This window comes from Xylocopa sonorina, unplaced genomic scaffold (genome assembly GCF_050948175.1).
Source record: "Xylocopa sonorina isolate GNS202 unplaced genomic scaffold, iyXylSono1_principal scaffold0047, whole genome shotgun sequence".
Classification (NCBI taxonomy): Eukaryota; Metazoa; Arthropoda; class Insecta; order Hymenoptera; family Apidae; genus Xylocopa; species Xylocopa sonorina.
In genome coordinates this window covers 380,934-391,535 of record NW_027490118.1, presented here as the reverse complement: position 1 = coordinate 391,535, position 10,602 = coordinate 380,934, and the positions used below count along the sequence as shown (strand labels likewise).

General features: G+C 45.3%; 1 non-coding gene across 1 annotated transcript; it reads left to right on the top strand.

The window, feature by feature from the left end:
* The first annotated feature begins 7,431 nt into the window (after positions 1-7,431).
* LOC143432177 (5.8S ribosomal RNA) lies at positions 7,432-7,586 on the top strand. The gene has a single exon (XR_013102911.1). It is a non-coding gene; the product is annotated as a 5.8S ribosomal RNA (ribosomal RNA).
* The last annotated feature ends 3,016 nt before the right edge of the window (positions 7,587-10,602 follow it).

Here is a 10,602-nt window from a genome sequence, read left to right as displayed (position 1 = left end):
TGCCGCATGATATGATGTAATATTCATTGTATCGCGTTATGTTTATCTGCTTCTGCACATCAATTGAATGTGAACTCTACACTTCCTTGCCCGGGGATAGCGTTTCTAGATGTCCAGGTGCCGAAGCATTTAATTTCTCATGCTTCATGCTTCGTAATATCGCATTTCATATCAACAGTTCGAAGTATGTCTGTAGATTTTAATTCACTATATATATCATTATGCTCATCTGCTTCTGCGCCCCAAAAGTGTGGTTTCTACACTTCCTGACAAGAGGATAGCGATTCTAGTTGTAAATGTGTCGAAGCAATAGAGTTCTAATACATCATTCATCGCGATCTCGCATCACATTTCAATATGTAATGTAAGATGTAATATTCAATGCAGCGCGTTACGTTTAACTCTTCAACACTTCTAACGAATGTGAACCCTACACTCCCTTGCAGGGGGATAGCATTTTTAGATATCTACTTGTCGAAGCAATAAAGTTCCATTACTTTATTCAGATCGATGTCGCATCTCATTTCAATACCGCATGTTGAGATGTAATATTCAATGAAACGCGTTACGTTTATCTGCTTCTACACGTCAACAGAATAAAAATCCTACAATATCTTGCCAGGAGGTAGCGTTTCTAGATGTGCACGTATTGAAGCAATAGATTGCTAATGCTATATAAAACGCGATATCGCATTTGATATCAACAGTTCGAAGTATGTAAGTAGATAAAAATGCTCTATACATCTCGTTATGTTTGTCTGCATATACACGTCAAAAGACTGTGATTTCTACACTTCCTTGCAAGGGAATTGCTTTCTTAGATGTCTACTTTTCGAAGCAATAGAGTTCTATTGCTTCATTCAACACGATGTCGCAAGTCATTTCAATGATTCATGGTAAATTGCAATGTTCTATGCAATATGTTACATTTGTCTGCATCTAGACCTTAGAAGGATGTGAATCCTATACTTACTTGCAACAGAATATCGTTACCAGATCTCTACGTGTCCCAGCAAGACATTTCTAATACTTCATTCAGCGCGATGTCGCATCTCATTTCAACGTTTCAAAGCAAAAAATCTGTAATCATATATCCATAACATTATGCTTAACTGTTAGAGGTCTTCAATAGAATGTGAACTATATAATTCCATGCAACGGCATGGCGCTCCGTAGTGTTTGTCTGTTAAAGCAATCGAGCTAGAATTCTCCATGCAATGCGCTGGCGCATCCCATTTCATCGTTTCAAAGTAAGAATGCTGTAATCTCTTATGCATAGCTCCATGCTTAGCTGCTTTAAAACTTCATAAGAATGTAAATTCTACAGCTCCATGCAACAGAATTGCCCTTTGTAGTGTCTACATGTCGAGACAATAGAGTACTAATGCATCATACAATGCCATGACTCATCTCATTTCAACGTTTCGAATTAAGTAAGCTGTAATCTTCTATGAAAAGCATTATAATTATCTGCTTCTACTCTACAAAAGAATGTGAATTCTATAGATCCAAGCAACAGGAGGGCAGGCCCTCCACCATACTACTGCCTGCCCTGATGCGGGCAAAGGATTCCCAGGGCCACTCAAACCGCGACCAACATCTATCTTATACTCTAACCGATTCATCGTTATGCGTTTTCCATTAAGCTTGCCGGGGTCAGTGATATTGATTCGCTCAATCTAAATTATTACTTTCTTTATAAGTTTCTCGATTTTTTTAGTTTCTCTCACGATATCGTCTATTTCGTTGTACCTTACCCTTACAGTATGGTATATAATCTGTTGTTTGATATTTCTAGGATTTCCTCTTAATAAATGCAATGCTTCCACATATTTTCTTTCTCTTCCTCTTTAGTTACATTGTTGTTATTTTATGCTTTTCACCCTGCACATTCCCTCTTTACACCATCTCGGAACAGGCGTTATACGATTACTGCAGGATGACGCCCCGGTCTCGTTACACCGAGATCGAGTGTTCGCTCTTCCATCCGTTGATTTATATATGTTATATATTGGAGAATATTTCCTCTTGTTCTTTGTATTTTTCGAATGAAATTACATTGACAGAAGTACGAGCTAGTTCTGCACGCCTACTTGAAACAACATTAAATCACCTTGTTAAACAATAATATATTAAATGTGACTTGAACTTTTCATTTTGAATTTATAAACATCTAACAGGTAAATATGTTTTTCTTACTATTCATATCATTATACATTCAGTGATTTATTGTGTGCTGTGATTTGATATATTAACTGCTTGATTATATTTTGCAATGAACTTTGCGTATCAAACATTGTTTTTACTCCTGATGGGAGTGGATAGTTCTTCGTTTTATATTCTTATATCGCATTGATTATAAAAGTATATGATATCCTTTTTATGCAGTCATGTATAATTATGTACATACAAATTCGGAGGATCCCCTCAGGGACACCCAAGGGGCGAGAGGAGGAAATCGCCGAAATCCACTGATCGATGGACCCGAACAATACCAAAGCCTACAGCCCACTCCACCAAGGAGCCCCGAGGAGGATCCAGGAGACCCGAGGACCACCAGCGAATTCAAGGAACCTGAAGAAGAGAACGTGAGAGCTTATTCGCTAAAGCGTCCCATTTCTTGTGTCGCATATCGTATATTGTATCTTATATCGTGAAGCGAGTTATGATACCCGGTAACTCGCGGCGTGTTGCGTAGTTTCCCATAGCCCTTGTTAGTTAAACCCACGTCGAGACCATAAATAAACATGCTGTGACTTCAGTATCTCGCAACCTGAGTGTGTGTACTTGGCTAGGCGTAGTCGAGAGGAGGAGCATTTCGAAGTTTCAAGGGTTGTTCCGCCTCAGGATTCCCGGGGTCGTGTAGTCTATCCCTTTGCTACTTTCTGAGCAGCTGGCGCCCAAGAAAAGTTGTACGTGAGCGGATACCTTGGAACGATAAATCGCTTTAGATTAAAGTACGTTTTACACCTTAAAGCATTTAGATAATTAACCCCTTCGAGCTTCAGTGACTTACTATATATAGGTTTCCGTCACAACTAACAGAAACCATCACTTTACATAGATATATAGAACACACATAGTTTTAAACGTAGAACTGAGAATTTGAGAACTTACTTTGAAACGTTAGTAGTGAGGAATTCCATCGGATTTCATAGAAATTCAGAACTTACTTGCTATGAAACATAGGCAGATAAGGGCCATCGCGTTGCTTAGAACTTTAGAACTTGCTTACTTCAACAAAGATTTCTATTGGCTTCGTCCGTTCTTTTAGAAGAGTTTTTGATAAACCACATACTTTTCACGCTTCTGATATCTTTGAAAGTTCGCGAGATGTAATCGTTTAAGTTTTAAAATGATTACTTAGTGTGGATTATTATTTAGTAACTCGCTCATAAACGAGTCTGCATAGGATTTAATCCATAAGTTTTTAAGCCTGGAATTTATGCAGTTATTTGTTATTCACTTATTGCTCAAACGACAAAGATTCTGACCATTTCAAAATGGTTGACTTTCATCAATTTTCTTAAAAATTGAAATACTGCCCAACTGCTTGCATTAAAGACTGTAATTAAAGCTCTCAAAACATTTTATCTCTTATAGATGAATTCTGGAATTGAAATTGAATGTTTGACTTTTCTAACTCCTGTTTAGACATCTTTCTATTGGAATGTTCAAGTATTTTTCATATTCGTAATTATTAAAAATGTTTTACTTGATTCTTTAATTTAATATTTAGAATTTTCTGAGAAATATTTTTTATCGTAATGAACTATATAATTGCAATTATAATTCTTTATGAAATAATAGTAACATAAAGGTATGTATCCATTCTTGTAGTTTTGTAAAGAGAGTGATGGTGATAAAGGATAAGTATACGGAACTGAAAATGGAAAGTAGCGAGCAGAAAAAGAAACTGATGGAGTTAATTATATATCGTCAACACATCAAAGGAATGCAAATCCCACACGTCCTTGCTAAAGAATAGCGATTCTAGGTGTCTACGTATCGAAGCAATAGAGTTCTTATGTTTTATAGAACGCCATAATGCATCTCATTTATATGTCTCACGATAAGATGTAATATTCAACCCAACGCGTTATGTATATCTCGTCAACACTTCAAAAGAATGTAAATTCCACACTTTATTGCTACGGAATATCATTTCTAGATGTCTACGAATCGAAGCAATAGAGTTCCAGTGCTTCATAAAACGCAATATCGCATCTCATTTCTATGTCTCATGATAAGATGCAATATTCAATGTAGATCGTTATGTGTATCTCGTCTACACTTCGAAAGAATGTAAATGCCACACTTCGTTGCTACGGAATAGCGTATTTAGATGTCTACTTATCGAAGCATTACAGTTCTAATTCTTGATAAAACGCGATATCGTATATCATATCTATGTTTCATGGTAAGATATAATTTAATGCAATGCGTTATGTATACCTCGTCACTACTTCATGAGAATATAAACCCCACACTTCCTTGGGACGAAATAGCGTTTCCAGATGTCTACGTATCAAAGCAATACAGTTCCAATTCTTCATTAAACACGAAATCGTATCTCATATCTATGTTTCATGGTAAGATGTAATTTAATGCAACGCGTTATGTATATCCCGTCCACACTTCAAAAGCATGTAAACCCCACAGTTCCTTGCTGCGGGCTAGCGTTTCTAGATGTCTACGTATCGAAGCAATAGTGTTATAATAGTGCCTCCATTGTGGCGCTGCGGAGGACTCGGCGCGGCACACTCTTCATGAGTGTCCTGCCTGGGAGGTGCCGCGTCGGGCATTAGCGGCGGAGATGGGTCCAGACATCTCGTTGCCGAGCATCCTGTCTGGGATGCTTGGTCGCGGGAGCGTCTGGCTGGCCATGATCTCCTTTTGCGAGGAGGTCATGGTCGCGAAGGAGGCCGCCGAGCGTGTCAGGGGGCAATCCCTGCCCGATGCTGCTTACGGGGTCGGCATCGTAGACGTTTGCCCCGTTTCGCCTCACGGCATGGGGGCTTATACTTTAGGGTGGAAGTTGCTCCTAAGAATCCTTCGGGGGGCGGAACTTCGCTACCTTCGGCGCGCTTGCGGGCCATGATGGTGGCCATTACGCCTCAGGGGCCACGATTCGGCATTTAGCGGGCCGTGGTATCGAGTCTGACGCACCCGGGGCACCTAGTGCGTCCGGCCCACGCCTGCCCCGTGGCATCGACGACGCCCGTGCGGTGTGGACCACTTGGGTTCCAGAACCTGGGTGTCCAGGAAGTACCCATCCCCACCTCCTCGTGGTGGAACCTGGGCGCCGGGCTTGCCCGGTGGCTAACGGGGCTCTAGGGCTACCATATCCAAATCGAATTAATTTAAGACTCGGAGGTTTGGTGCATCATCGATTGCCCAAAATAGTCCGAATCCTTTTCGTTGAGCAAACATGAATAGACTGAGCAGGCAGTCTGGATCATCTATAAATTTGGCCAAACTGATGCTTAATAATTCAAAAAGGGTCAGAGTGAGCGTGTTCGCGTACACGTAGCGAGTTCGCCTCCCCGAGGTTCCCCGTGGGTACTCCGGCGGTTAGGATTCGTCCTCTCCGACGGAGTAGCTGAAGGACTCGCCCGGTGGGAAAGGCGCCCCGGCACATCTGGATTTTTCCATCGCCCCTTTCAGTGAGGTGGGAGTAACTGGTTGGTAGATGGTAGATTCCGTCAGGGTATAGCCGTACGGTTCAGGAACCGCGCTTGATCACCGTCCGGGTGTAGAGCAGACAATAAATCTGTGGACTACTTAGGTTTTACGTTAGCTTTGTACGTTATTGCAGTAACGTACTCCACGTCTTTGCACGGGTGTCGTCCGGGGGGCGCGTTCGATCCGATTGGGGAATTGTTCCGAACATTGCACGCATCCTCCGGGACGGGAGTGGTGGCTGCATGGCCCAGCCATCGCTCATTCCTCAGACGGGGTAGTGTGTCTCGTTGACCACACTCCTCTCGGGGAATGGGATACTCCCAGTCACCATGGAGGACCCCGGCGCGGCAGGGGACCGGACGTGTTCGTCCAGAGTTCCCGGTCCACTCCCAGCAGCGCTGAGGTTCGGTCACCGTGGGATTTTAGCCGGTAAGAGTCTGGCATACCCCCGGAGTTCCCCAGCTCCGGGAGATCGATGAGGATTTCCCCACGTTAAAAAAAGGCTAGTTTTAGGTTTGGTTTTATTAGGTGGGGTTCAAGTTATATTAGGTTCAAGTTATTCTGGGTTCAAGTTAGACGGGTATCGAGTTTAAGGTTCATGTTATACGGAGTTTGATTTTAAGGTTCATGTTATACGGAATTTGATTTTAAGGTTCAAGTTATACGGGGTTTGATTTTAAGGTTCAAGTTATACAGGGTTTGAGTTTAAGGTTCTCGTTGTACGGGGTTTGAATTCATGCTAGGAGCGTGCGTGGTGTCGTCGCGCGTAACCTGTTAAAGATGGTCGATCGTACCGTTCCTTTCGAAGGGGACGATTCGTCGGGAATAGCCTCGGTTGTCGAGAGTCTAAGATACCCAGCGACCGTTGCGAGCTTTCGAATCATTTATGCTCGCTTCGTGTCGTCGGGTGAATATATAGACTGCTCGAGGCTGTGTTGGGCGAACGGTAGAGTGTCCTAACGAATGTACGAATTTTTTTTCGTTTACCTGAGCCTTGTTGGAATCGACACGACTGGATGGTATTGGAATTTTGAAGAGACCGTCGTCGTCGTCATTCGTTCGGAGGGGACGATTCGTCGCTCGCCCCAAGCCTCGTTGTCGAGAGTCTGAGCAAAACCTGCCGTTGCGAGATTGAATAATTTTATACTCGCTTCGTGTTGCCGGGGAAAGCTTTTATAGACCGCCTCGAGACTGTGCATGAAGGCGATGAGTGTCCCATCGATGATAACATTATTATGTTCACTCGAATGAGAGCGTCCTGCCGATCTCGAAAGCAATACGCCGCTGGGTGTTTGGTTTTTTTTTCTTCTTAGTTCGACGCGCGCGTTCGTTCCAGAGGGGACGATTCCGCGTTGCCCGTTGTCCTCGTTGTCGAGAGTCTGCCATCCCGCCGTTGCGAACTCGAACAGTTTATGCTCGCGTCGCGTTGTCGGGAGGAAAAAGACCGCCTCGAGAATGCTGGTACGCGGAGGAGTCCTAACGAATTTTTGAAAGATTTTATTTCTTCATACCTGGACGTGTTTGTGCATTTTTCGTAACTTTGAGGGAGACCCTGCGCGCCAACCATCGGCGTATGCGTTTCATCCGTAGGACCGATATATCGTGTCGCCTCGAACTCTGTCGAGAGGTGAAAGCCGCCACGGTTCGGCGACGCCCGCGTCTCGTTCACCGGAGACGATTGGATATCGACTTGTTCAAACTTTAGTACCAAGAGACTTAAAGATCAATAAAATAGACATATACGATTACCCTGAACGGTGGATCACTTGGCTCGTGGGTCGATGAAGAACGCAGCTAATTGCGCGTCAACGTGTGAACTGCAGGACACATGAACATCGACATTTCGAACGCACATTGCTGTCCACGGATACAAATCCTGGACCACGCCTAGCTGAGAATCGTTCCCGTAACCAAAATACTGCTTGCGTTGCGTTTCGTCGAATCTTTTTTCCCTACGGTACTCGAATCTGCTCGCCGTCGTTCATTCTCGAATTAAATTACGAACGTTTCTTAGTTCGGGCGGCACCGAGAAAGGGAGGAAGAGAAGCGATACACGACGTACGAGCGATCTTTGGACGTTCGTCTGAGTCGTCCGCGACCGTGCCGAGGCAATCTGCGATTGGCAACGTGTGTGCGCGTGCGGGGTGCGTAAACGTGTTCATGGAACTCGACGGTGTGTCAATCAGGAACTCGCGTGAGTTCTTCGTGGCGTCGTGAGTCGTCCGTTAAACAGGCGAACGCCCACGGGGAACCGCTTCGTGTTTCGATCGCCGATTTTGTTCCGTGTTCCGAATTCGTACACCCGCCACACGCATCGCCTTCACCTGCCTATTGCGCACGATACGAACATGCCGCGCGCTCGACGTCGTTTAAAATGAATTTTTTTTCATGCCGCAAGAGCGCGGAAGAATTCTCGGTCGAGAGAGAAGAGATATATAAGAGAGAGAGCGACATCGTCGTAACGCGAGAGATGATGATGCGCATCCGATCGTTCGATGTTCTCCTCGTACAGCTCCAGGGTGTTCGATCAGAATAACCCGTTATCTCTGTTCTCTCCGCGTGTGTATAACATGTTCCGCGAGGGAAAAAAAAGATCTCTCACGCGGAACGTTACTCGGACATAGGCCGTCAATGCGCTGTAATGTCGTAACGTTATTCGTGAGGGCGCTCCAACTCGGCGTGTCCTTCGTTCTGAAGGATCAGGGTAATAAAATCGGGGGAAAAGGAGCCGCTCCGTTTCGATCTCTGCGTGTAACGCGCGGAAGGTGGAACCGCTGGAGAGTATAAACGGTGTTGATCGTTCGCAGCTACGACGATAAAGAGGACGGATGTTAAAGAAACGCCGGTAGCTTGGTCGTCTAGCGAGAGTCTCGTATTTTTTTTATATATTTTGCACGAATCTTATATAAAAGAAATACCGACACACGAAAGACATTGGCGAGGTGTATAAAACGCTTCGACGAGAACAACAACGAAGAGGTGCGTGTAGTTCTTCTTGCCGGTTTCTCGAGCGGTAAATCAAAGGATCGCTGTGTCGGAGATGGACGAAAGTTCTTTTCATCGTCTACCGTCCCCGTTCGCCGATGCTCTCTCCTCATCTTGTACATATTATACATACGAATCTCCTTACCTTCTCTCCGCAAGCGAGTTCGATGGCACGAATGAATTTCGTTCGTCACGTAGAGACGACCTCAGATTAGGTGAGATTATCCACTGAATTTAAGCATATTACTAAGCGGAGGAAAAGAAACTGACCAGGATTTCCTTAGTAGCTGCAAGCGAACAGGAATGAGCCCAGCACTGAATCCCGCGGTTCCGCCGCTGGGAAATGTAGTGTTCGGGAGGATCCGTTTATCCCGAGACAACGAACCGCGTCCAAGTCCATCCTGGATGGGGCCATTTATCCACAGAGGGTGCCAGGCCCGTAACGACCGGTACGCGTTTCGGAAGGATCTCTCTTTAGAGTCGGGTGGCTTGAGAGTGCAGCCCTAAGTGGGTGGTAAACTCCATCTAAGACTAAATACGACCACGAGACCGATAGCGAACAAGTACCGTGAGGGAAAGTTAAAAAAAACTTTGAAGAGAGAGTTCAAGAGTACGTGAAACCGTTCCGGGGTAAACCTGAGAAACCCAAATGATCAAATGGAGAGATACATCGACGACGATACTGGCTCTCGATGGCGCGCGATGCCCCGGTGGTACCCTCGCGGTTCCACAGTGAGCGGCACGCCGTCGTCGGCGAACGTTCCGGTGATATAGTCGTATATTTCTCCCCTAGTAGAACGTCGCGACCCGTTGCGCGTCGGTCTACGGCCCGAGTGAGCGCCTATAGCATCGCAATCATGCGCACGCGGCAGACCCTCGGTCGCCCGCCCGGCTGCGGACGGTACACGTACGGTATCGGGCCGCAACCAATCCATTCTCGACTGTATGTGCGCCTAGCCCGCCGCAAGCTCGGTCAGACTACCCGGTGGAACAGATTTTGCGCCGGCGCCGGGCCTGGCCAGCTGTTAGCAGGCGGTGCCTCGACTGCCTTGGTCTCGAGGTTCCTTGAAATGGGGAACAGTCCCCATTCTGGTGACGGGCTACGGCTTCTTCCTTCTGGACGGAGTCATCGGTGCGAGCGAGGCGGGGATGGGAACTCGTAGATGGAAACGAGAAGGCGATGCGTTAAAGTGCGAGTGAGACAGAGTTGCTCGTTGGTATAAGCGAGACAGCGATGCCTATTGGCGTGAGTGAGACAGAGGTGCTCGTAGGTGCGAGTGAGCGCGTGCACTAGCACGCACGCGAACGCTGCTGGTTGCTCGATTTGCAGGCGTGTACGGCAGGTTGCCTGCGTGCGCGAATTGATGCTGGAGGCGGCAAAGAGGCTGATGGGTGGCAGGCGCTACGCCTGACGTCACACTACACTCTAAAAGAATGTAAATCCTACACTTCCTTTCTACGGAATATCGTATCTAGATGTTTACAAATCGATGCGATACCGTACTAATGCTTCATAAAACGTGATATCCCATTTCATATCAACAGTTCAAAGTAAGTACGTAAGTTGTAAAGCTCTATGCATCGCATTATGCTTATCTGCTTCTACCCTTAAAAAGAATGTGAACACTACACCCCCTTGCAGAGGGATAGCGCTTTTAGATGTCTACTTGCCTAAGCAATAGAGTTCTACTGCTTCATTCAACGCGATGTCGCATCTCATTTCAATGTTTCATGATAGGTTGTAATATTCAATGCAACGCGTTATGTTTATCTCCACCTACACTTCAAAATAATGTAGATCCCACACTTCCTTGATAAGAGATAGCGTTTCTAAATGTCTACGTATCGAAGTAATAGAGTTCTAATGTTTCATAACTCCAACGTTCCAAAGTAAGGAAGTTGTATTCTTCTATGCATAGATTTATGCCTGTC